Here is a 21,229-nt window from a genome sequence, read left to right as displayed (position 1 = left end):
TCAGATTCTTGTTCCTTCCCTTAAATATCCTCCCAGAACAGAGACACTGCTAAAATGCATATTTAAAAGATTCAAATCAGATCAACTCTTCCTACTCGGGAACCTTTTGGTCATCAGGGGTAATTTTCCACAGCAACAATAGATCACCAAGACCTTCATACCTCTCGCACTGACACTCACAACATTTCAAAGGAAAGTTCTAAACAAAAGGCAGAGACAGTCCCTGAATGCAAATCCAACAAACACAAGGAGATACCTTTTGGCCCTCGGGGGTTCCTTTCCTGCGACATGTAAATCATGTAAGTTAATTACAATAGGTGAGATTGATACAGTTGTAACCCCTGTCTTTGAAGAACTTCCATTGTTAGAGAAAACACTTCAGGATGTGGATTTGACTGTCTTACAGTTTCCCCCTTTTGGCCCCTGAGAGCCATCTGGAAAAAACAAACATCAAAAGTAAAAATGAACACAGAATGAAACGATAGGGGTCAAGTTGAGAATTGACAGTCCTTCCCCACATCCATAGTAGTATCATCTCAGTCTTTGTAAATCTGGTAGTTGCAGGGAGCTGAGTACCAGGGCAAAGTGTGTGACTCAAGTGTTTGCATATTGAGCCAAGCGTGGATGGACTGGACAAGGTTTTCACTGTCCTCTTAGCTAACTGGCCTGCACCTGGGCTTCAGTGAGATGATAACCTGTGTTAAGAATCATCTCTTTAGCACAGTCCATGGTGTCTGTTGGAGCTTGGGTGCTTTCCACGTAGAAGGTGTTCTCCCACCAGGGAGAGATGTCCAGGTTCAATGGTATTCTGCCCAAGATGTAGATTTGACCCATAGAAAAGTTTTCAGTGACCTCCGGGCAAAAACAGGTCAATCGCTCAAAAGAAAAAGAGTTCATTTCACGGGCGACGCACCACTGTGTGTGTGACACCTGGATGGTGTCTGCGTATCCATGTGAAAGGCTTTAAAGTGTTACAAGTACAGATGATACAACTGGGAATTTCATGACAACATGTGCGAGAAGTGAACCAGGTCTCAGTGTCTCTTACTGTCATATACCCCATGATGTGGTCCCATTTTATTACCTGATTTATATGGTGATGGAATTTGGAAAAACCTGTTCTGGGTGAATAAGTGGGAAAGTGACAAAGAACCCAATACAACCAATGCATTAATTATTGGTAGACATTAATAAAGTACAATAAAAGTACAATGAAAATAAAAAGTAATTCTGAATAATTAACATCTTTCATTCTTTTTGGACATGAACCATCGCTGTAAATTCAGAGCATTAATCAAATCATTTAAGGCATGTGTGAGAGTCTTATGTAAACAGAATCTTTTGTCTAGTAGTTGTAAGTAAATCTTTTGCGAATGTTCTGCAAGCTATGTCACGTTCAATAAATCCGGTCGAATTGAAAAGGAAAAGGCTAACAGTTAAATGAACATGTCTCAGATTTAATTCAAGTTTTGTGCTGGTCTTCTGCGGAGCAAGTTTGGTTAAATAGTAAATCTGTATGAACTATGTGTCTAAAAATTATGTGGAGCTGTATGCATGCAGCTAAATGTAATTTTTGCTCTAGATCCTTCGTGTTATAACACTTTTTAGGATCTAGTCCATGGTTCGGCTTTTAAAACATTAATTAAATAGAGCCAAATTTTGGAGTGAGGTGTGTCTTGGTGTTGACACTAAGTTGTAAGGTCGTGGAAATTTGTATATTATCTGTTATATTGAGAGTGGGGAGATGGGTGGTTCCCTCACTACAGCAAATTTTGTTGTTACAAAATTTTGTTCCGGTTCTAATCCGGGGGACCATTTGACTGACTGTTTTGAAAGAAGTGTAATGTGAGGTGTGTATGGCCCCATAGAATATTTCCATACCCATCTCCCACAGTTAAAACTATGGGTAAGTAGGTCTCGTTGACCCAGCTGGATACAGGTTGTTCTGGATGCTTTCTTGGCATCTGGAGTTCCTGGAATGGAAAAAGAAAACCTGCGAAATGGCTGCTCTTGACTGATTCGATTTGAAGCTGTGCTCCAAACAGAGAGATGATTTGGTTCGCTAAAGCCTGTGCCAATGTTCTTGCAGTGTTGTTGCAAGTGAATTTGTCAATTATGACGTGGCAAGAGCGGTACCCCCCTTGGGCACTGGGAAGTGGACCAACAAAATCTATCTGCAGTGCTCCCCACGGGTCTTTGGGTGGATTAGGCCTGCACAGTCTAGTGCAGCCAGGTTTTCCTGGGTTAAAGGTAGCACACACAAGGCAAGAAACACACCAACCGTCAACATCTCCAGCCATTGCTGGCCACCAGAATTGTTGTTTTAAGTCAATAGGTGTAGTCTGGATGGCTCTTGTAGCTGATGTATCAGACATTTCCAATGTCAAATCTGTGCGACGTATTGCTGCCTGCTTGGCTGACTGGTCAACAATGTTGTTTGGTTCATGTACATCTAGGTTTTTCTGCACATTTGCTCGGGTTTTGATCACAGACATGGAGTTTTGACACGCTTGTAATTCTTGATCAGAGGTGGTGATGGACATAATGCTTGCATGGTTTCTGAGCGATTGTTTTTTGTTCGTTTTCTCTGGAGCGATCTCAATTTGTTTTTCCAAACAGTGAATAATAAAGCCATGCTTTTCCATTATGTCCATGCCCAAAACAGTACCCTCGCTGTTTCCTGGTAAATACCAGAACGGCTCAGTTAGCACTATTGCACCCAAATCAAGTCGGACTGGTTTAGTAAGGGTCGCTGTCATTAGTGTGTCATCTATCCCTTTGATTTGAATGGTCTCGTCTGTCAGAGGTAACGGGATATTCGTGCAGGAGCAAGCAGCACCGGTGTCAATTAATATGTCGACTAATCGGCCTCCAAGATTAGATTTTACTATTATACGGTTGCTGCTGGAAACAATGCTCCCAATGGAGGCCACGCATCCCTATTTTTGGTCATTCATTCGTTCTAGATCATCGAGGATGTCTGTTTGAGAACTAATCGCCGTTGTCTGTCTGGTTTGAGAAGTTCTTGAATGGTTTCGCATAGATTTATGAGTTGTTTTCCTGAATTCACCATTCAGTTTGAAACAACGTTCAAGTTTATGGCCAGATCGATGACAATAGTCACAGATAATGACATTATTGTCTCTCGGCTACCCATTGAGTTGCCGCTACAGGGCATGGCTTTAGAAATTTTGATCGCTGCTCTATTTTTGTGGCCCATTCAACGAGTGCGTTGAATGTATTCTGAGGTGGGTCTCCACCCAGAGCCAACGCATTCTGAACAAGTGGTCCAGCATTATTGCGTAGCATCTGTAAGAGAATTTCGTGGTTACGATCGCATTCTTCTATCCCACTGTATTCTCTAAAAATCACCCACATACGCTCTGCAAAAGTCTCAAATGTTTCTCTACTTGATTGTTTAAGATCAAGGATTCTATGCCACTCGGCCTTTGGTGGTCCTCTCATCTGAAGCAAAACTTCTTTTATTCTATTATAAATGTCGTCGTTAGTTTCACCGGGCTGTCTTTCAAGGATTGTTCCAGTTCTCAATTCTTGAGGAATTTTAGAGTGTAACTCTTCTGGAACTGTAAGCAAAACTATCTGCCACACATCGCGGGGCTCTAGATTGTAAACTAATGCTTGGAGCATTAGTTTGTCCCAGTAACTCTGGAACGGGCCGCGGCGGGGCATGATGCCGATAACCTCACGATGTTTTGAAGTTTCTTCACAAGACAATGCTCTGGTAATGGTGGTTACACCATTGTTCGCATCTGTAACTGTTTTGACGACTGAAACATTGACGGATTTTCTTGGAATTGTGTCTGTTTTGAGACGAGTTTTCATTCGGTTTCGATTGTTTTGCTTCGAGTGAGAGGTGCGCCGGCTGAGGGACGGATAGAGCGGGCTTTCTGCTGTTGCGAAAACTGCGGAGGTTGTCAGAATTTCATTGTCGGTGTCGACCTGAGTTACAGGGCACCCGGTGATGAGGGTAATATCCTCATCTTCACTGTCGTCTTGATCATAATTCTCAACACATTTGGAGCTAATAACAGCCTGTTTTATAGCTGCAACTGGAAAGCCAGCATCGCCACAGTAGTCTTCCAGTTGGGAAGTGTAGCGTTTGTCTAAGTTCAGCTTTTGTTTAAGCTGTTTAGTTTCAGTCTCCATTGTTTCGATTTGTCTCGCCAAATTTATTTTTTCATAATCAAATGCATTAATTTGTGCGCGTAATTTTTTCGTTTCTTCGGAGCGTAATGTTTCAAAATCTCGGATGTTCTCTAAAGTGCGGCGACCTTCTGTTATGGTTTTTGAGTCGTTGCGCCGGAGTAAATAAACAATTGCGATAGGGAGATCGTGAAATTTGCCTTTAGATTTTAGTGCAACTCCCTTTGTGGAATACCAGTGAAGAATTTCACTGTTATCCCATTCTAAATCAACGCCGAGATCGCGCAGACGAATTAACGTTTTGTATAAACGTAAACCAGCCATGTCCATGATCTGCTCATCGATGTCTACACACTCCTGTCCTAGTGAGTTGCGAAATGAAACTTTTCCCCCCATCGGATTTCTACGATCTCCGATCTCACAATGGATATGTCGATCCGTTCTATATTATGTGTCTATATATGATGTGTGTTCAAACTTTCCCTCAGTCTTTATAACTGCCGTAAATTTGTACTTACCACAGAAACTGTAGGTAGACACACAGGAATTCAAACCTCATTACTTAAACGTACCGGAATTGACTTCTCTCGCCTTCCTGCTTAATGCGATCGCGAGATCACGTCGGGGTCACCAAACTGTAGGGGAGGAAATATCTAGACACAAATAGTAATATCTCCCCAATACGTATTCCGTCGTTCCGGTGTCAAGGTGAGGATTTCAAAGTAAAATACATAATAATTAATTTAATCTGACTCCATTTGATAATAATAACTTTACTTTTATACATTGATTGAGAGAAAGACTTGATTAACAATTAACAATATAGACTCAATAATAATAAACTTCTCGTGATCTGACATTAGTCTTCAGTTCAGGGATGGCTTCTATAAATTAACAAAACTATTCAGTTTGTTCATTAAACATGGAAGAATAGCCTGATGTCTGGGTTGGAGTATTCAGAGGTTATTGAACATGATACCCAATCTTATCTGACCAACTCAGAGGTTAAGGGTTTGAATAATGTCCAGTGAAACTTACCATATAACTAAGGTCTTTGGGATTCTGATTAATCCCTATCTTAGTTCAGTGATGGCAGATATAGACAAAGCACTCAGTGACCTTCTTAACATAGAAGAACAGCCCAGACATCTAGGTTGAGATGTTCAGAGGTTTATATCTTCCAACTCAATAGTTAGAAAAACATGACACTCAATCTTTTCTATTCAACTCAGAGGTAAAGAGTACAAGCATTACTCAAATGAATTTACCATATAACTGAAGACTAAATCAATATCTGATGTCAGATTGCTCTCCACATAGAAACAAAAGTCTCAACAAGTTAATATTGAAGGGGAATGGATAACATACCAGTTTATTGCGATGTCCAGAGTAAAAATGCAGCAAAAATGTAACAGACCGGTTGTGTAAAAATGATGGTAGAAAAAATCAAGAAGTCAAAGAAAAAGAAGAAGAAGAGAGAGAGAGAGAGAGAGAGAGAGAGAGAGAGAGAGAGAGAGAGAGAGAGAGAGAGAGAAAAGGAGATACCTTTTGGCCCTCGGGGGTTCCTTTCCCGCGACATGTAAATCATGTTAGTTAATTACAATAGGTGAGATTGATACAGTTGTAACCCCTGTCTTTGAAGAACTTCCATTGTTAGAGAAAACACTTCAGGATGTGGATTTGACTGTCTTACAAGGACAAAGTTGAGATTTCACCCCATAGACTTGTATGGCATTAGGGTTAGGGTCCAAGAGTACACATACACATTTTCTTTTGCTTTATTGATTTAAGCTCATCGTCTCCAGCTGCAAAGGTACAGAAACCTTTCTGTGTTTTGATGTCGTGTGTGAGAAAACATCACTTTTTTCTGTAAACTTGTGTTATCATTGTCCTTCATTGAAAATGACACAATCTTTCATTTCATTGTTCAGATGCCGAACACCAAGGCATTCCGTCGCTCTCTGGCCATGAAACGACGCCTGGAGCAAAAACGGGATTGGACACCTTTTCCACCTCGGAAGGACTTTGAACGTCGTGAGTACTTCCACGTTCATGATTTCATGTTCTGCCTGTGTTGTTATGTTGTATTCCAAATAAATCTTACAAAAACATATTTAGATTTTTCTTTTTTGTCAATTTACACAGGGCGCGGTACTGGTCAGCGACCTGGGTGCGAAGATGGCCCGTTTTGCTCCTGACTGACAAAACAGTGCAAGTTCGTTCTTAAGGCCCAGCAACCAGACAAGAAGGTATGGGTCGTGATTTTGTCAAGCCACAAGTTTCTTTATGTTTTTGTTCTGGTGGTGGGAGACTCACATCTCTGTCCACTTGTGGATGGTTTTGTGTTCTCGCCCCGGGCAACAACCTTGAACACGGGCTTGTAACAGACTCCGCCCAGGATTTTGCTGCGCTACTGGCAACTGTGTTGGACCGCTGGCCCAAGGTTTGTTTATCTGCTGTGACAAACAAATTTGAACACATGTCATCACCACTTTGTTTTATCAATATCAAGTAATTCCATGATCCATAGTTCAATAACAAGAATATTCATGAATTTATTTTGCATTTTTATGTTTGTTTGGGTTTTTTTTTTTTTTATACAACTATTTTGTAGGTGTTTGTGCTTGACTTTCCACCTCGCCTGACTGTCAAGCCAGAACTACAAACAGCGCTACGTCAAGTATATCATCGTGTGGGTGTGTAAAATACATATTTTTGTTGTATTTTTTTCTCTTCAGTGACACTGTGCTAACAGATATTTCTTAGAATTGTGTGATTACATAATTGATTATGTGACACTTCTTCCAGGTTTAACATTTGTGTATATGGCCGATCACCTCCCCCTTCGTCAGCTGTACATGGTGGTGTTATGATGGTGTAAGTTTTGCCTTCTTCAGCCTTACTTGCTCTTCATTTGATATGACAAATATATGTTAACATGTTGTTTTCTGTTTAGGTGCACCTCAGGACTGATTTTGGTGGAGCGTCTGCATGCTGCATACTCCATCAGCTCGCACCCCCTTCACCTAGGCCAGGGGTGTTGTGCCACAACCAATCATCGCCCAGGGTGTCTCCCAGAGTGGTTGTGACAGGTCCTGTCCACATGCCAGTGTATGGACCTGCTCCTGAATGGACTCTTGTTGGACAGGAGGTTGAGGTAACCTGTTCATCCCTCTTTTTTTTTCCCCCCCCCCAATCGTGTATTTGTCAAACTGTGCAACTTTTTATTTTAAAAATGAACACTTATCCTAAGTTGACTCTGATTTCCTCTCCTCTTTTTTTATAGACAGTACCAACAGCTGTTGAGACTGCATTTCACACAGACATCCGGTCCAATCCCGTGTGGTTCAGTGAGGCTAAGGCTTAATCTCTCCTGTCCTGTTTGTGGGGGCGCTAATCCCGTAAGAGTCAAGTAGGCGTAAGCAGCGGCCGGTGAATAAGACGAGTTAACAACGGAAGAGCACATGCAAGAACGGCGGAAAATACCAACAACGGAAAACAAATCAAAGACCCACCCGCAAGTTACCACTCTAAAGTGTGGACCCACTTTGGCTTTTACGAGACGGATGACGGGAGGAAACTTCATAAAGAATATGCAATCTGCAACAACTGTTTTGCGAAGGTAAAATACAATGGCAACACTACGAATCTGCAGAGCTGCCTCGTTCGCTATCACCCGTCCCGTTTTTCCCAGAATTGTTTTCTTTTTTCACCACCTGTCCTGGGAAAGATAAAATCTCTCCCGGGACACAATTTGTCCCGTTTTTTATGGAAAATGACAAAACCTCATTTAATTTCCGTCTGTGGTCTAGATAGGGTTGCCAACCCTCCCGTAAAATACGCGATTGTCCCATATTTGGCAACTAAAAAGCCTGTCCCGTAATGAACTGATGGGGGACGCACTTCACTTTGTCCCGTATATTTTGGGGACGCGTTTATTTATTTCTTTATTTTGTCTGCATCATTTTTTTTTTTTATTGATTTTCAGAATCGGGGCAGTGAAAGGACTTTTTTTCCCTCTCTCATCTTCCCGTCGGTTTGTATATCCCAAGTCCCCAAGTTGAGATAAGACAAGTTGCTACTGACTTTACATTACCAGAAAGCACTGTCCTTGTTTACATGAAAGTTATTAATGTTCATGCACTTTAATATGTTTGCTTGTGCAGTGCACGTTTGTTTGTACATTATACAAAGTTTTTGAATAAATGCAAGATCACAGGCATTTTCCTTTTTATGGGTATTTTTTTCTTTTTCAGTCACATATTGTGACGACCCTGTCTCTATATAACTTGTTGTGGCTCCCAGCTGTTTTCTCATTTCTAGGTAGCGGTGGATGTGGGAGTGGCATCTTCCGATTAGGACACCTGTGCCGATGCCCCCCGCAGCATAAAAGGCCGACTGCGTGTGCCGCTCGGTCTCTTCCCCATTCTCCATCCAGCAGCCATGGGCATCTGGCCGACTCTCAGCTTCTTCTGTTCTGTTTTGCACCTGACAACACCCCACATCCTATTATTCACTCATCCACACTTAAATTACTGATGAATACTGACAAACACACACCATATATTTCATTATTTTGCTTACAATTATCTATTTTGTTATAATAAACCTTTTGATTAATTGCAATCCGCAGTGTCCCTTCCGTTATTGTCATAACTCTTGAGCCGGGTTATGACAATATCGTCTGCAAAATTTCGAAGATATCGAAGATATCGTGTGTCGTGATGTTGTCATTATCGTGGGCCAAATATCGTCACAGTATCGAATCGTGGGTTAGCCGTATCGCCCCACCCCTATTATCAACACAAGATCACATATGTACAGTACATGTACAGTTTAATTAGTGTGTCACTTTGTTTATGAATTCATTTCTTTATGTTCTTCCAGATGTCCAACCTGAGACGTCGATCAGCACGCAACCAAAACAAACAAGTGACATGTTGGTATTTGGGATATGTGTATTTCATTGTGTGCATCTTTGTGATAGGACAATAAATGCAGTTCTTTAAACGTTACTTTGTGTCCTTGTATTTGCAGGTGTGGGCAACACGTTCAACTGTCCACATGACTGAGTCTGCCTCCAGCAATGTCACAGCAGTGCAGCAGGTTTGTACTTATTCATTTCCACTTCATCACCTGTGTGTGTTTTCTAGGCTTTACACCGATCTTATCGGCTGTATCGGATCGGCCGATATTTGGCATTTTTTGAAACGTTCATGATCGGGCGTCATGTCATGAATCACCGATCAATGACGTCATGGTCGTGTTGAAACTTTTTTAATCTGTCTCATTTCCTCCAAAGTAGTTTCACAGCATCGACATGTTTATTTGTTTGTATCCGAGTGTTATGTAAATCTATAGATTTGGGTTTACATTGTTGTCAGTTCCTTTTGTCTGCTGTGTGTCCGTTTGGGCACTAGATGGCGCAGTAGATCCTGTGTTCCCTTTTTTTTGCTTGTTCCAGGTGCGGAAAGGTGATTGGCTGGTGCCAATATTTAAGGAGGAGGACTTCAACACCTCGGTCTCTTTGTCCTTCTCCCAGCTCCCAACCAGAGGCCATGTGCCGCAGCAGCAGCATTCTGTGTTCAGCCATCAATTCTGTTTTGTAATCTATTTCAGTTCCCTTTGTGTCCACGTAGCCCGTAGGGGAGGGAAGCCATTTGTGTTGTGACCCTTTTCTCCTGTGTTTTAGTTAAGGAGGTTAGTTTGACTGTCATTTATTTGATTGTTTTCTTCATAGGTAAGATCCATAAGAGAGCCATTTTGTTTGTTGTTTTGGCCATGCCCTCCCTGACGCCAGTGCAATGATGGTGACGTTTAATAAAAAACATCCTGTGGACGAAGCACCTTTGTCTAATTTGAGAGCTGGGAGAAGGGGGGGAGCCTTTATGTTGTGTCCTGGTTCCCCCTAGGCCGGGGCATAACACAGAGAGCTAATGATTCATGATTCAAAAACCTTCATTTTCATCTTCGTGCCTCTTCCTGTTTTGAGTACTGTCGCTATGTGACGGACAATAAAGTTTCTTTGAATCTGCAATATATGCAACGCTACAGTACCTCGCGGGGGAACTTTGGCAAAAAATTTCAACACCACTAATTTAATCAGGCACTTGGAAAAGATACACACGGAGGAGCATGTCGAGTTTAAGAAACGCAGCGCGGAGAAAGAAAAAGAAAAGCAAACTCTGAAACGGATGCTAAAGCAAACAACTTTAGACGGTGCTCGTGAGAAGGCAAGGGGTGTACAGAAACAAGTATTTATTGCCCCTAACGTGATTGGATCGGTGATCTGTGATCGGTTTATTTAAACTCACTGATCGTGATCGGCACAAAAATCGTGATCGTGTAAAGCCTAGTGTTTTCCTTTCTATGTTTATTGGCATAAAATCACATCTTTCTTATTTTAATCAGGTGGAGGCGACGCCGCAGATGACCAGAGCTGTGCCCGTGGTTCCTGTGGCTCCCGTGGTTGCCAGCACCAAGCCAGAGGAGGCCAGCACCGTCCAGGAGGCAACACAGAAGATCAACTAAGCTAAGGAGGCTTTTCTTTCTTCTTCTGTTGCCTCTGACTGCTCCGCTCGTTCTACGCCTCGCACATGTGATTTGTGATCCATCATCAGTTAGTATTAGTGAAGATGCAGTGGCAGATCATGGCACTGGTATTAGATTAGCCAAGGTTCTGCATGGTTCTTTTCATCAAGGCGAAACCGGTCACGGTTTAAAATTCCAGCACCAGCTGGCAACAGTGAGTCACTTCAGAAGAGCAAAACTCCTCACTTTGACATGGATAATTCTGACGTAGAGTTTGTCAGTGCTGTGACCAATGAAGAGTGTAACTTCTCTCCCCTTGATGTTGATGTTTGTTTAGACCTTAGCAAAAACTTGAAGATTCATTTGGACCGTGCGAGTTTTCCAATTTCTGATTGCAATGGCCCATTAGGTTCGCCGTGTACAAATGAGAATGTAGAGGCTGATGGAAACTGCTTCTTCAGAGCCATCAGTCAAGCTGTGACTGGTTTATAGACACAGAAGTGGAAATTCAGGTTGCAGCAGATTGTTTACGATTAGATGTGTACACTTTTATCGATGGTCATGGGTTGAAGTACAGCTCTTGCAAGAAACAATTCTCACATTGTATATATTTATGGATGTATTTGTTATATATGGAAGCAGTTACCATAATCCAAATTAAAATAAGAATATAATAACAGAAATGCTTTTTCATTTTAAGAACGAAGCTGCATTATTTGACTCATAATTAAAATGGTTAATAAGTCATTCAATCTGCATTTTCATTTTCATTTTTATATATATATATATTTTATTTACAGTTCTTAACTTTACAAAACTTACAGGAAAACAGAAGAAAAGCAGGAAAAACAAAGAAAAGAAAAAGAAAAGGGGCTGCCAGACTGTAATGATTCGACATCTTACATTCAAAAAAGGAAACATAGTTGCAGTTGTAAAACTAAAGCAAGTACCATATGAAAGTTTGTGTCAGGTATCACACCTGACACTTGGCCAGGAAGGGTCCCCAGATTCTCTCAAATCTGTTCTGTTCATTGGGTTTGTGCAGGCGCAGTCTTTCCATTCGAATAACTGAAAGCATCTCGCTGAGCCAGTGAGTGAAGGTAGGAGGAGTGGTGGACTTCCAAGTTAGGAGAACAAGCTTCTTTGCCACCACCATCCCTAGGTGCAGAGCGACCTGAGTGTCACGTGGAAGATCAGAAGTCACAGTCGAGCATCCAAGGATGGCCAGGTCATGATTAGGCCGAATGACTCTGGAGTAGGCTTTCGACATCCGTTCGAATATAGCTGACCAGAAATTGTGCAGCTTAGGACAAAACCAAAAAAGATGCGCTAATGAGCCCTCAGCAATTTGACATTTATCACATACAGAAGACACAGATGGAAAAATACGGTTTAGTTTTGCTTTGGAGTAGTGCAACCGGTGCATCACCTTGAACTGAATCAACCTGTGACGTGAGTTAATAGAACAACGATGGACTTGTTGCAGTGCCTCTTCCCAAAGTTCTACTGATATTTCAGAGTTCAAGTCTTTGGACCAGGCTTCCCTAATAGAATCAGAGGAAGCTGACTTAGAAAATGAACCCACAAATTTTGAAATGAACTGTTTGGAGTCTGGAGCAAGGAAAGGACTGGTGGTGGGGGTAGAATCTAAATGTGGCCAATTCTCCTTGACATAGTGTCTGATTTGGAGGTATCGAAAAAAGTGAGAGTTTGGAAGATTAAATTTGTTGCTTAACTGAGAAAATGATGCCAATTGGCTGTTAATGTACAGATCTGAGAATGTTTTAATACCCTTCTCTCTCCAGGCCGCAAACACCCCATCCAGTCGAGCAGGCAGGAATGAATGATTTTGACATATAGGTGCATGTATGGAGACACTAGGAACCTGGTAAGCTGCTTTTATTTGCTTTAGGATACGTAAAGAGTTCTTCACAAAAAAGTTACGGTTAATTAGTTTGGCTACCGGGGCGGGATCAGAAAACAAAAGGGCAGGAAGTGATGACGTATTGACCGCAGCAGCAGCCTCCAACTTTAGCCACAAAGGATTCTCCTCAGCTTTAGCACTTCTGTGCTGTGTTTAAAAACCGGTAGTCCAAGACCACCATTTTTGGAAGACTTTTGAAGGTGAGCCTTGGATATCCTGTGAGATTTGTAACCCCACACAAAGGGCAATATGACAGAGTCAAGTTTCTTAAAAAAAGATGCATTTAGGTATATAGGCAAATTCTGGAAAAGATATAGAAACCTGGGTAGGCTCACCATTTTGATTGCATTTACCCGGCCAATCATAGATAGGGGCAATATTCTCCAAGCTTCAATATTTGTTTTAAATTTATCTATGGATTCTGCAAAATTAAATTTAAAGAGATGCCTAGGGCTTTTGGTCAGTTTAAGTCCTAAATAGGTGAAACACTCCTTTGTCACTCTAAAAGGCAGACTTGTCAGAAAGTCATCAGTGAGTTGGTCAGTTAGGGGCATGAACTCACTCTTCCCCCAATTTATGGTGTAGCCAGAGATGCTCCCAAAGGCATTTATATATTCTAACAAGACTGGAATGGAGACCACTGGATTAGCTAAACAGACAAGGAGGTCGTCCGCATAAAGGGTCACACGGGTCTCGGTACTCCCAGACTCAATACCTTTAATGTGTGGATGTCCTCTGATACCGATAGCCAGCGGCTCCAGTGCTATATTGAACAGCAGGGGGGACAATGGGTCCCCCTGGCGGACGCCCCGCTGCAGGGTGAATGGACTGGACCTGTCCCCATTCGTTAGGATGGAAGATTTTGGTTTGCTGTATAGTATTTTGGTCCACTCTATGAAAGTGTCACCGTACCCAAATTTCTTAAGTGTCGTAAATAGATAAGGCCATTCTATCATATCAAACGCCTTGCGAGCATCTAAAGACAATATAGCTGCTCTGTCCTTTTTGCCATAGTCTGCATACATAATATTAAGAATTTTGCGGACATTGCAGAAGGAGTATCTGTCCGGAATGAATCCCGTTTGATCTGGATGAATTATACTTGCTACATTCCTTCCGAGTCGGTTAGCTAAAACTTTTGTAATTATTTTCAGATCATAGTTTAATAAGGCAATAGGCCTATAGCTACCTGGGTCTGTGTCGTCCTTGTCCTTTTTTAGTAAAACACAAATATTTGCTTCACTGAGAGAGGGTGGAAGCTGTTTGTTTTTAAACGTGTCTTGGATCATTCTTAAAAGAAAGGGTGACAGGTCCCCAAGAAAAGCCTTGTAAAACTCTGGCCCAAACCCATCTGGGCCCGCCGCTTTACCAGTGGGGAATGCCCTAATGGCATTAGGGCATTCCCCTAAGAGTGAGAAATCAGAGTCCAGACTCTCCCTAAATGCTGTGTCCAGCTTTGGAAAGTGAAGTGAATCAAAAAATTGCTCAAAGTCTTCCTGTGTCGCTGTTGATTTGGATGTGTAAATATCTGAGTAAAATTCTCTAAAACGATTATTGATGTCCTTTAAGTCTGTAAGCATCTCCCCAGATTTAGATTTTATTTTATGAATAGCCCACTTTGCTTGTTCTCCTTTTAACTGTCTTGCCAACAGCTTCTGCGGCTTGTCACCGAGCTCAAAGTGCTTCCGTTTAAGTTTTAATAGTAGGTTGCCTGTTTGATCTCCAAGAATTGTATTATATTCGTACTTTAATTTAAGAATTGTATTGTGATCTTATTGAAGTCGCGAATTTCTATAGACCTGTTCAGCGGTCTGAAGCTCTTTTTCGATCTCTTCCAATCTACCACGCTTAGTCTTTATCAGAGTTGCTTCAAAAGAAATAATTTGCCCTCTAATATACACTTTGAGAGTTTCCCACAGTATTGTATCGTTCACCTCCCCGTTGTCATTGGTCTCAAGGAACTGTGATATATGTGTGGTAATATATGTTTTAAAAGTCTGATTCTCAAGGAGATAGGGATTAAAACACCAACTGTAGGCTTGCCTAGGCAAGCACATTTTAAGGTTAATATTAACGGGGCTGTGATCAGATATTATTATGTTGTGGTATTTAGTGTGAGTTACGTTAGAAATCAATCTGGAATCGACTAAAAAATAGTCTATCCGTGTGTATGATCTGTGAACATGTGAATAAAAAGAGTCATCCTGATCATATGGGTGCTGCAATCTCCAAATATCCACCACCTTTTTTGTTTTCATCAAATTGTTGATGGTTTGTAAGGCAAGAATATTGGGAGGGGAGGGGCAGAAGACAGCCTATCCAAATAGGGGTCTAGGTAACAATTAAAGTCACCCCCAATTACTATGTGGCTTGAGTCATCATCGGGGATCAGATCAAACACCTTTCGAAAAAAAGCTGGATCGTCTGTGTTTGGCCCATAAATATTCAGTAGTGTGATAGGAAAAGAATTTATATGCCCAGTTACAATTATAAACCTGCCATTTGGGTCAGTTGTCGATGATTGAAACCGAAAGGGCACAGTCTTTCGAAAGAGAATGGCAACGCCTCGGGCTTTTGATGTGAACGGTGACTGATAGACCTGTGAAATCCAGTTGGCCCTGAGTCTCCGATGCTGAGTGGCTTTAACGTGTGTTTCTTGCAAAAACATAATGTCAGATTTCAGTGATTTTAGATGTGAAAACACTTTGCCTCGTTTAACTGGGTGACCTAAACCACGTACGTTCCAAGAGACCAAGGACATGCACTAAATAAATTTTATTCACGCATGGTACCTGTTGCATTAGAATGAGATACAAACTTAACAATTAGTCTGGCAGCCAGCCCCAAACAGAAAAAAAAAATAATAACATGAACAATTAAACACCCCAACAAGCCCCCCACCCAAAGCTTCCCCAAACGAAGCATAGTTACCCTCATCCTAAGCTGGGAACGCGGGTCAAAAGAAAAAAGCAGAACAACTCCATCCAACCGCCCCTCATCAGCACACTAGAGATATGAATTTAGCTTTTGAAAAACAAAAACAAAACAAAAAAAAAAACAAAACGCGTAAGTATAATTTTGCTCAGAACATGTTTAGACTCTATTCACCAACAGAAAAGAGAGCTCTCAGAGTTTTTGGTTGATAAAAGTCTTAGCTTCGTCCGGGTCGTTGAATGTTTTTACTTGCCCTTGGTGATGAATGTGCAGTCTGGCCGGGAAGCGCAGCAAGTGGCGGATCTCCTTCTCTCTGAGCAGCTGCAGCACCTCACGGAAGTTTTGCCGTTGTTCCATCACCTCCGCGGTGTAGTCGGGAAAGATTAGGATTCGGTTACCTTCGTATTCCATGGAGCACTGCCTCCCGAGCCGCAGGATCTTTTCCTTCTCCTGTGTTAGATGCACCCGTGCGATTATCATGCGGGGTTTGGAGCCTTCCGGTGGTTTGGGCTGTTGTATACGGTGCGCTCTATCGATAACGACCGGCTTGGTGAAGTTGTCGTCGCCCAGCAGCTTGGGGATCAGGTCGGACACGAACTCAGTCGGCCTCCCCTTCTCTTCACCCTCTGGGATGCCAAGAATTCTTATGTTGTTGCGCCTGGATCTCCCTTCGAGATCGGAAAGCTTGGCCCGTAGCTTCTTGTTCTCTAACTGCAGTTCAGTGACGGAAGTTTCCACCGCGCAAATACGTTGCTCATGATCCGCAGCCTGGCACTCGGTGGTAGTCAGCCTCTCGGTTAGCTCCCGCTGGGCAGCCAGAATGTTCTGAAAACTCTGCTCAAACTTGTCAAACCGCTCGTTAAAGGACTGCAAAAGCATGTTTGACATTTTATGCCAAGCAAGTGGAAGCTCGTCGTCCTCTTCAGCTGACGACTTGCCCGGCGAATTCTTGCTAGCTTGGTCGCGACTGGCACTAGCTGGAGTGTCGGCTAGCGACGACGGGCGGCTGGCTCCCTTTCCACTTCGAGCATTTTTACCGGACATTTTTGCTTACCACTCAGCGGTGGTGTAAACACAAAATAAAGTCTGTCAGAAAGAAATCGAGTCAAGTGTTCAAAAAAGCGATTTTAAATAGTAAGATTTGGCATGCTGTGAGGAGCTCTAAAAAACACGTCTACTCTGCTCGCATCTCACTAGCGCCCCCCTCAAGACTGCTCATTCTTGTACTTAATTCAAATGAAGGAAAACACATTTGAGATTTAATTTTCAAAACATGCACCAGCAAAGAGTTACCAAAATTCAATATGAAATGTAAAATTCAAAAATGAAAAAGCAATAGCAGAATGCTTTTTCATTTTAAGAACGAAGCTGCATTATTTGACTCATAATTAAAATCATTAATAAATATTCCTATATGCATTTTCATTTTCTTATTCGTGTCTCACCTTTTATGACACAATCAAAAAGAAAACTGAGGGCATTGCTTTTTAATTTTCGTGGTCCTGCCCTGCACAAGAGTTACCACAACTCGAAAACGAAATTGCAATCTCAAAGTAAGCACGTGGCGCAGGAAAGTAACGTCAGCAGCTCTCCACCTGTGGGTACGGCGGTATGACGCCAAGTGTCATTTGCCTCATGTTATGTGTAAATTCTAATGTTTGTGAATTTAATAAATGTATATATATACTGTATATTTAAAAAAACAAAACAAAACAAAAAAAAGGTATAGCAGTATGACACCACTTTGCCATCGTTACTTTTCACGTCATTGAAGTTGCCGGTAAACAAGATTTAAATCGCCGAAAAACGTGGACCACTGACGGATCTCGTTGGTCGGACAGATTTGAGCATGGCGCACATTGACACAATTGTTCAAACCCTGCTGGATTTAGCTTCCCAGGTGGAGTTGAATAGTGTATTTGAATCTGTTGCTCGGGACCGAGTAGCAGGTATTCTGCCGTCCCAGATACGGACGCAAACAATGTTGCCCTAGCCAACCTGTTGTCAGTTATGGAACACCTTGATGCACCAGCACAACATCAAAGCTAAAGCTATTTGTTACATGGGTGGAGTAACAGCTGTTCGGCGTCGGCCACCAGTCCATCCGTCGCAGGATGCGATGCAATGGATCATTGCTTCCGTTCGGCGTCGGCCACCAGTCCATCCGACGAAGGATGCGAAGCAACAGATCAATCCGTCGACTGGTGGCAGATGCTGGTGCGAGATCTGTCAGTGGTCCACATTTTTCGCCGATTTAAGTCTCGATTACCGGCAACTTCAATGACGCGAAAGAAGTAACGATGGCAAAGTGGTGTCATACCGCCATACCTTTTTTTTCTTTTCTTTTCTTTTTAAATCAAAAACATATATATATATATGTATATATATATATATATATATATATATATATATATATATATATGTGTATATATCTTTATTAAATTCACAAACATTAGAATTTACACATAACAGGAGGCAAATGGTAACTGTCTGCCTCCACACTCCAGTGGTTCTGCACATTAGTATAAATAGAGTGATTCTCTATCATGACATCACAGGACGGCGGCACACTGACTCATTCCATGAACCTGGACACTGATGATCCAGACTTTGGACCAGATGAGCCAACAGGCCACAGTGGAAACTGGCTCTGGTCTGGGGGCCCCCTTGTTGGTGGGAGGGCTGGTCCGTCCCTGTGTCTGGGGACTGGCGCTGGATCGTACGCGGTGGGGTCGCATGCCTGGGGTGGGGCTGCGCGTTCGCCGGCTACCGCTCCTGTGTGCCCGGGTGGTGCGGTGCGGTGGGGGGCGGGCCCCCTTTGGCTCCTGGATCCCTGTGGTGTCCCCGGCCCCGATGTCGCTGAGGGGGCGCCCTGACCGGGAGTCCCCCCTGGTCACATAATAGGTGTTTTTTTTTGTTTTTTTTTTTTTTTAAAATTTCCCCTAAATTTTTAATTTATTTATTTATTTTTTCTGTTTCGGGGGATTTGTGTCTTGGGTGGTCGCTGCCCGGCCTTCTGGCCTTAAGACCCTCTCCAATCTTAATAGCATTATAGACACTTTGGAACTGGGGGGGTGGTTCGTGCACTGCGGCCGCCGCCCTGCTCAGCAGCAGTGTGGTTGCCCCAGGGCCTTACCACCCTTCCATTTTAACGCACCATAGTTCAACACACCAGCAAGTGCACATATACACACACTGACACCCCTACACACAGTGGGGTCGGCCTGCTAGCGGGGGCGGGATCCGGCATCTTTCCCACTCTGGATGGACCCTGTGCAGTCCGGTGCCCCTCGGGTGCGAGACCGGCTGGGCCTATGGGGACCTCGCCACTTGCGGCGATGCGCCATACTGGGTCCGTAGGGGGGGGGCATCTGGGTGGCCGGGCCTGCCTTGGGTACCGATCCTCCCGCTGGGTGAAGGGGCTGGGTCCTGTCATGGGGATGAGTCCGGTCTCGCTTGCCCTGGGGGGCCCCCGTCCGGAGAACGGGCTCTGCTGTCTGTTCGCCCCGGGTGGTGTCCCTTCTCCTTGGGGTATCTGCCTCCCTGTCATCTTGCCCTGGCTCCTCGTGGGGCGGGTGCCCTCCGGTCCGGGGGCCTGCTGCTTCGGGCCTCTTCCTGGCCGGCATTGCGGCGGGTGTGCCGTGTCCGGGCCCCCCCGCCCTGGGCTCGTCGCTGGCGTGGGGCGGTTGCGGCCTTGGAGGCCGCACTAATTGGCAGCCTACTTCCAGTGACGTACTTAAACACACCCACTCCCACATTCAGGTACACACACCACCACATCCACACACACACACACACACACACACACACACACACACACACACACACACAGGAGCAGCAGCTCTAATTGGCTGAGAGCTAAATATCTTCTTATCTTACTGGGTGTAAATGAATCTGTCCATTTTTTAAATGTCGAAATTTAACATTTGGTTTCTATTTTTTCAGATATTATTTCTGTCAAATTCATTTGAATCAACAGAAGAAGAAAATCAGTGTGTAGTTCAAACTTTGTGCGTCTTTGTGTTCAGTTTTTCTGCTGTAGTTGTGCTTTTCTTTTCATTCCAGATGAATTCCACTCAATTTCCTTTTCAAACCTTGTAGGTGTTGAGTGAGCTGCAGTGCCCCCTGGCTGCAAGCTTCATACTGTGACTCTGCCGACCGAGGTAAAAAACCAACGAACTCTGACACTTTGCTGAGGACCTCCTGGAGGAGCTGAAGGTGCAGAACCTTCTCAGGCCTCTCTGAGGAGGAACTTGCGGCTGTCGGTCCTCTGCTGCCCCCTGCTGGTCACACAGGCCTCTTACACCTCCGTTTGTCTGTTCAGCACATATTCAATTTTTTAATGGCTCTATAAACGTCACTGATGAGACGATTTTATGATTCCTGCAGTTAAATGTTTTTAATTCCAAATCTGCAAAAAGCTTCTGATCAATGAAGACAGAGTTGATTAAAATGATTTCAAAATTGACCCGTTTGAGAAAAGCTGCACTGTGGCATTGTTTGCATGTTGTTTTAGCTCTCAGTTGCTTCATTTCGCATTTTTCTTAAAAGCTTCGTTTAGTGGTCCATTGTGGTCAATGGGACACTGAACATCCGCTTTGTGTGCCCGAGTTTTAAGAGGATCAGGTGCGGACATTTTAGCATTTAAATTATTATGGCTTATTAGCATAGGTACGTAGTACCTCACCTGTCCGTTCTTTTTACAGTGCTTCCTGAACACCTCACCGGCACACTACAGCCGCCTGCTGGCACAAAGCTGCGCAGAGCCTCCTCGTTGTTCTCCTCACCTGGAGGACGCTTGGTGATCAAGACCTGTGGCCCAAAACTCGGTCCTATAAGATAAGTGCAGGAACACTGCCGCTTTGCCCGCACTTGATTGTGCTAGCCGCCCCGTACAGACGGTGGACGGTGCATGTTGCTTCCGTCCCGCCTTGGTTTTACTTGTTGTTTTTCCGTTCTCGTTGTGTTTTTCTTCGTTTGCTTACGTCGCCACTGCTGACCCTCAGACAGCAGACGTTACACTATCAAGTCGCCGGTCCAGCTACAGTGGTGTGCGTGCGTGCATGTATGGGTGTGCGTGGTTGGTGGGAACTTGGTTGGTGTGTGTGTGTGTGTGTGTGTGTGTGTGTGTGTGTGTGTGTGTGTGTGTGTGTGTGTGTGTGTAATTGCATTGTTTGTTTGTTTTTCTTGCTATTTCAGTACATGTGACAGATTTTAGGGAACTTTTAGTAACCAACTGTTTATCTTTTCTTTTGTAGTCGCTGAGAGCTGCTGGTGGTGGCGGTGTCCCGGGTGGTGGGCCCCTTCGAGTGCTGTGACCCGGGATTGTGGTTGTTTTCTTCTTTTTTTTTGCACTTCACTTTCTTTGCAGGTGTGTCACGTGTGAGTGGGGTGTTCCTTGTTTTCTTTGGTTCCTCCCCCGTTTAGCCCCCTCATCGGTAAGCCTCAGTTTCTACACCAAGAATAAGGAGCTCAGTAGCTCCGTTTTAAGTGTTGGTCTGTTTGTTCCTTTTATTTTTAAATGTTGAATAAAAGTTGGTTTGATATTTTAAACATTCTGAACCACGTCTCCTACTCCTTCCTTGTAGAACTTACCTGTGTGCCTAATTATTACTTTTGTGTTTAGTAGAACTCCCTGGGTGAAATTCCCAGGGTGGCGTTGTCGGTTCCTTTTCA

At 43.3% G+C, this 21,229-nt stretch overlaps 1 pseudogene; it reads right to left on the bottom strand.

The window, feature by feature from the left end:
• Positions 1-295: 295 nt before the first annotated feature.
• LOC142901277 (uncharacterized) lies at positions 296-4,167 on the bottom strand (annotated as a pseudogene).
• Positions 4,168-21,229: the final 17,062 nt, after the last annotated feature.

This window comes from Nelusetta ayraudi, unplaced genomic scaffold (genome assembly GCF_046127955.1).
Source record: "Nelusetta ayraudi isolate G7.1 ecotype Tasmania unplaced genomic scaffold, CSIRO-AGI_Nayr_v1 ptg000085l, whole genome shotgun sequence".
Taxonomy (NCBI): domain Eukaryota; kingdom Metazoa; phylum Chordata; class Actinopteri; order Tetraodontiformes; family Monacanthidae; genus Nelusetta; species Nelusetta ayraudi.
The sequence above is the reverse complement of the archived record's forward strand: the minus strand, read 5'-3'. Positions and strand labels throughout refer to the sequence as shown.